Here is a 6,738-nt window from a genome sequence, read left to right as displayed (position 1 = left end):
GATTTCGCTTAGTCTTGGTGTTGTCTTGGACACTTGGTCTCGATCTTGTCTCGGTCTTGATGACACTTGGTCTCGGTCTTGTCTCGGTCTTGATGGCGCTTGGTTTCGGTCTTGTCTCGGACACTTGGTCACTTGGTCGGACACTCGACGAGTACGATCATATTTCATTCTGGCCGGTAGTGCACAGACTGTTAAATATCACCGCAAAACCAGAGAATGCCACTGTAAATGTTATAAACTTGAAAAAACTCACTTTCTTCACTTTGAAGTTGTTTTCTGAAAAGTGCCAGTGGAAGCAGGATTAAAGGAGAGGTTCGCAAACTGTGGGTGAGAGTCCAGAAAAGGGGCACAGACTGTTTAAGTGTAGTATAGTTTGCTTGGCTTATTTTAAGCTTAAATGAACATTAACTAAATCAGATGGAGAAATTTATAAAAACATAGATATATATCTGCCAAAATAACTGTAAAATACAAATAAATGTAGGAAATGACAAAGACGGTCTTGAGTTGGTCTCGATGGGCCATGGTCTCAGTCTTGTCTCGGTCATGGCCCTCAGATGTCTTGGTCTTGTCCTGGTCTTGGACTGGTCTTGGTCTTGATTAGAGCGCTCTTGACTACAACACCAGTGAGAGACTTGTTTAACAGTGCAAACAGTCTGACCTGTAGTAGTTCCAGCTAGGTCAGGTCTTTCTGGTCCAATTGTGTTAAAATAATGCACAGATTAAAGTCTGACTTGGGTAATAAAGCATCAGACAGAGCAGTGCCTACAGTTAGTGTCACACTCTCAGGCAATCCTCATGACATCAGCTGCAAAGTATCAACTGAAAAAACCTCAAAACAGAAATGTCTAGGTGTAATCTCCCAAACAAGGATATAATGTGACATAGTGCGATAGTAGGTCAGTTGGTAGAGCGTTTGTCCACTGATCTGAAGGTTGGCGGTGTGAATTCAGCTCCCACAGATGAATGCTGTTGTTGTGTCCTTGGGCAAGACACTTAACCCCCCCGCCGTGTCTGTGTACACTGGTGTATGAATATGTGTGTGAATGGGTGAGTGGTTCCTTGTTGTGAAGCGCTTTAAGAACCTTAAACGTGGAAAAGCGCTGTATAAAAATGTGACCATTTACCATTTCTTATGCTCTGTTCACATTAAGAGCAATACATAAACCTCAACCAAGGCACATTTTATTACATATATTACATTTTTGTCAATATCTCCCACCCCTAACGATATGTTAACAATGTTTCATCAAACTTTGTAGTAAAACCCCAATACAAGCAAAGATCAAATTTTTATGTCTGCTATATATTGGTTTAAAAATGTACATACTCGTTATTTGAAAGTAAATGGCTGTGTTTCACCACATTCTTAATAAGAAAGTATATTTATTCTGTTTTCAGTGTGACGGGAATGGTCCTATATTGTGAGATTTAAAGGGACAGTCTGGAATTTTGGACATAGGACCTCATTTCCTAGTGATCCAGAGTGTTGGAGATGTGTGGACACATTTTTTAAAATATTCCGTCCAGTCCTTGTATTTGCAGCGGTCGCTGGTGCTAGGCTAGTGCATGTCAATGACCATAGTTATCCTGCCACTAAAAACAGTCTTACCCACTCCACAAAACACCCAAAGAAAATCTATTATTACGCCAGACTGCCCATGTAAATGTGTTGATAGAATAATGTTTGAAATAAAACTAACCTTGCATCGCATGAATCGTCGCATGTTGAGGGACTATGTTCTCAAAAGCAGCGGAATTTTACTTTGTTGGTAAGATAGGTGCTAGGTGATATCAGTCCGCCGCTGCCAAGCTTTTTATCAGGATCATGGATCTATTAAAATAATGGGATAGGGTGTTGCTTTTTGTAGCTGCCCCTAGTTGACGTAGTGACACTCACTGGTACTACAGCGGAAAAAATCCTCTGGGATGAGAGAGAATTTTTCTCATAGAGCGCTATGTAATCAAAAACTGTTTGTGTTCGGCTGACAGGGACCTACAACTTTCAAAAATGTCATTTTGTGGCGATTTTTACCTATTGTTAGATCATAAACTTTTTCTCAGCTCAAAATCCTTCAGTTGTTGTAAAAAAACACTTTATAATCGTTAGCTCTAGCTCCGCTCTGCTCCTCTCGCTCTGATTGGTCAAAGCGATCATGTGATACACGAGACCATGCTCAGTGCGTGTGCTCGTGTGCATTGGCGTGTGCCCGCAGGAGAAAGGCACACGCCAATCGGCCCAGAGCCACCAGAAGTACCTCGCCAGGCTAAAGGCGAAGTCATGCGCCATTGAGCTCGGCCCATTGACTTGAAATGGCCGCTATTTTTGAAACCCCAGGGCTTGATCAGGAAGTACAACTCGCTGCTGCTGCTCAGACATAAATCCTTCAAATGCAAGGTTGGTTTTACTTCTGAAATTATTCTATCAACACAGACATTTACATGGACAGTCTGGTGTAATAATAGATTTTCTTCGGGTGTTTTGTGGAGTGGGTAAGACTGTTTTTAGTGGCAGGATAACTATGACCATTGACATGCACTAGTCTAGCACCAGCGACCTCTGCAAATACAAGGACTGAATATTTTAAAAAGTGTCTCCACACGTCTCCAACACTCTGGCTCACTAGGAAATGTCAAAAATTCCGGACTGTCCCTTTAAGACATCATGCTATAATGTTGTTACTTCCTCAAAAACAACTCTCCAAATCTCAAAATGCTCTGTTCCACTTTGTAACGTCATGAAGCGGTAGTTTTCAAGTTAATAGCTTCTTTCTACCTTTAGTTTAGTAGAGACTGGCTGAAATCATCCACATGAGTCTAGTGAAAGTGTATGGAGTTTAAAAACACTGTACCAGAGTTTGTGTGTTAAATGTGTGAATGAAAGAAAACACAACTCCTGGTCTGTTTATGTTTTTGATGAGGAAACAACATTATAACACAGATCATAAAATGGCATAACATGGGCCCTTTAAGTGATGGAAGTCCGAGGAAGAACAAAGGAGGACATTTTTGTAAGGACCCAGTTTCTGTCCTTGATCTTAATGATTTTTTCCTGGATGTTTATCGACGGCAAAATCAAACCGAGGATTTTCTGTTGAGCTGTACAAAGTTTTACACTGTGGACAAAGAACCCTCCATTGGATTTATGTCATTACATTTTTAAGACAATCAGAAGTGTTGAGGACCAGGCTGGAAGGAGATGCAGCGTGAACCACAAAGGATAACCACTCTGCCATCGTAGGAAAAGCAAAATTCAGTTCCAAGGTTCAAGGTTCAAGGTTCTTTATTTGTCATTCAAGCGAGAGAAACACATGACAGAATGAAATGTGTTCCTCGAAGCCAGGTGATTAAGTGAGTTTGCCAACTGGACAAAAGAAAAGGACAAAAGAGGAGCTAACTACAATGAAACTACTCTGAAACTAACACATCTACTTGTTTACAGTTTCAGTTTGTTAGCTCGGTCTATTGAACTGCACTGAGTCAAATTTGCATAATCAATCAGGTCTCTAAACAAAAACTGTAAACAAGTAGGTGTGTTAGTTCCAGAGTAGTTTCGATGTAGTTAGCTCCTCACCTCAGGCAGATACAGAACTGATTTTTTTCTTTTGTTTTGGATCATATCTGGACGACTGGGTTATTACACAGACACTGCCATTATGCAAAAACAAACTGTCTAAAGACTTTTGCGATTCTCACCGAGTCAAAACTTTGATATGATCTTGTTGAGGAACTTTGGAATGGTTTTATGTTTGGTAACACTTTGAAATAGCTGCACACTACTACAGCAATAATGAGGAGTTGGTTGATAAGTAACTGTTTCGTAGCCTTAGACTTCGATGAACTTTATTGATTCACAAAGGAAATATTTGGACACAGTAGCAAAAACATAAATGATGGTAATGATAAATTCAAAATAAGTAGCAAAAACAGGTGTCAAATAAGGCAAAAGTATATAAATGTGTATGTACATGTAAAAATAAAATATAGAAAATATGATAATACAAATATATCTTTTATTGTTGCTGTTTTGGTTTGGTCTTCTCTGGGCCTTACGTGTATTTGAGACAGGGGCGGGTGTAGTACTGCCCACATTCATCAACCACTGATGAGCTATTTTCAAGTGTTACCATATCTCACATATTTACTGTCTGATACTGTTTCTGTCCACGGCTCAATACATTTGACTAGTTACACTCAGATAATGAGTTGGTTTTATTATATTGAGTTCTGAGTTTCTTTTATGCTGCGTTAAGACAGCAACCTCATGTTGATGTGTGGTAATCAATCATATTTATTAATTTATTTAAATAGGGACAATCCACATTAATAAACATTTCTGTAAAGATCCCACTATTTGCTATAAGACCATTTTCCAACTGTAGTCCCTGGGCAAGGTGTAAATCGATAGCCTGATTCATCAGCTGGTTTCACTTCGTAGAATCCGTCTGACCTCGCAGCATTAGGATTCATTCACTCAACAGTAGGCAGGTACTTTTTTTATTTAACCAGTCACTACTACTTGGTCTTAATGTATGTAATGTGCCGCAAACAGAGCTAAATGGTATATTAAGCTTTTCCCAAAGCCTGTAGGAAGAAGGACAATAACGTCTTTCCCCTTGATAAAGTTCACCAAACGTTCCCTTTGTTCTGGGTTTAAATCCTCGATCTCGGGAATTGTTACCAACACAGAATGTCTGTCTTCGTCTACATCCATCTCAACGCTTTGTTTACTGTTGTGCTGTTCCACAAAAGGGTCCCAGACAGGTGCTTGAGTTTGACGTCATGGCTTCACAGCTCTTCGCTGAGTGGCCGGTGCGCGGTCCACAACTTCTGGGGTTCTTGCAAACCATCTAGTGTGTTCTGATTCCTCACCTAGTTGCTGAAGAGAAATGTAATTGAGCAGAGGCACTAAGTGGCACCAGCCTGGCTAGTAAATCTGTAGTATAAAAGACAAAATTTACTTTATATACGAAACATGCCGCAGAAATATTGCACTAGCCCATACACTTTTGCCCCATAGACACCCCTGACCCCGTGGACTAAACAGCTTTGACAAAACTTCACAAAAACAAGTGGATCTAGAGCTGTATCATGTCCCTTCGATTCCAGAGTGCAGGTGGATTAACTAATCAGAGACATGCTCAGTTGGCTTCAAAAACAAAACAAACGTGGCTGCTTATACATTAAAAAAAAGGATTGAGGATTGAGAAACAGCACAGAAACAGAAGCACCAAACTTTCATTTAAGGTAAACAAGTTATATATTTTGTTCTGAAAGTTATGGGAGTTTGAGAGACACGGGGTACAGATTAGCAGCAGGGGTTGGACTGTTCTGTGGCCTGATTCCAGGCTCTTCTAGTTTCGAATAGACTGTGTAAATGACCGGCTTGTTTAGTAAGCAGGCAGTGACCCTATTTTCACCTTTTTTTTTTTTTTTATTCATTTAATTTTCGTCCCAGTTTGAACACTGTGGCTTCCAGACTGTGATCACGTGGACTCCGTGCTGCATAGGTGAGTGTGTCCTGACTCTTTGATGCAGACAGCGTTTTTCTAAAGTCACATTTTAGAACCATAGAACTCATCTGTCTGGGTCCAACAGGCACAACAGCCAAACAAGGTCAGTCTGCGCTGGAAATGTATGAGCAAAAAGACGACATTGTTTTGTTGCGTAACTGTCTGGCTTTGAGTAGGCTGTTGAAGCTAATTTGTGTAAAGCTCTTTATTGAATGGTGGCCACATTTCAAAACGTATTTGCAGTGATGTAAGAGTTCATTTTGAGTTAATTTAAATGAGCATTGCGTAACTTTTCTGGTAGAGGGTCCGTCAAACGCTTTTCTCTGTGTAGATGTTATTGCTTTGTCTGGAAAGTTTAACAGTATGGCAGGTTACAGGTCAGATCTGTGGAGAGGCGACCCCACTCACAGTCAGAATTCCTGTTTTTTGAGGCATTTTTGAGCTATAAAACCACCTACACTGCAAAAAAGCTTGGCCAAAATGTAAGATATAAACTTAAATCTATCAGAAGATGACTTAAAAGTGGTGAAATTATCTGTCCATGCAGCAAGATCATTTTACTTGACAAGTTATCTTAAAATAAACAACCTCTAGACAAGAATTAAGACCTTTTTAAAACCACTTAAATCAAAATTAAGACCAACATCGTGCTCATTATGCGGGTGAAAAACACCAGATCCAATTTTAAAAATGACCCACCAACGACCGTATTTTCTGGGCTATTGGGCACTCTGGATTATAAGGCACACTGTCATTAAATGGTCTATTTTAGAACTTTCTTCACAAATAAACCGCACCAGACTTTAAAGGAAACACAACAGTTAGATGGGTCAGTGGGACTTTGTTTGTTGCGTTCACGGTGACTCTGGACTTTGTTTGTGGGTCATTTTTTTGATGGGGTTAGAGGCTTAAGAGCACGCCTAATAGCCCGGAAAATACGGTACTATATCTAGAACAGGTTTGCCCACACTTTTTCAGGATGCGAGCTACTTATAAAATGACCAAGTCAAAATGATCGATCTACTTCAAAGCCAAGAAAAGGCTATGTTCAGACTGCAGCCTGAAGTGAGCCAAATCCGATTTTTTGGCCCCTATGTAACCTGTATCTGATCTTTTAATGACTGTCTGAATGACACAGATCTGATTTTTTCAAATGTGACCCAGGCCACTTGGATATGTGGTCTTGAACCCGATACATATCTGATCTTTTGACATGCGACTTCAG

Source organism: Boleophthalmus pectinirostris, unplaced genomic scaffold, assembly GCF_026225935.1.
Source record: "Boleophthalmus pectinirostris isolate CB_2022bp ecotype Guang Dong unplaced genomic scaffold, ASM2622593v1 HiC_scaffold_8, whole genome shotgun sequence".
In the NCBI taxonomy this organism is placed as follows: domain Eukaryota; kingdom Metazoa; phylum Chordata; class Actinopteri; order Gobiiformes; family Gobiidae; genus Boleophthalmus; species Boleophthalmus pectinirostris.
Note: the sequence above shows the minus strand (reverse complement) of the source record.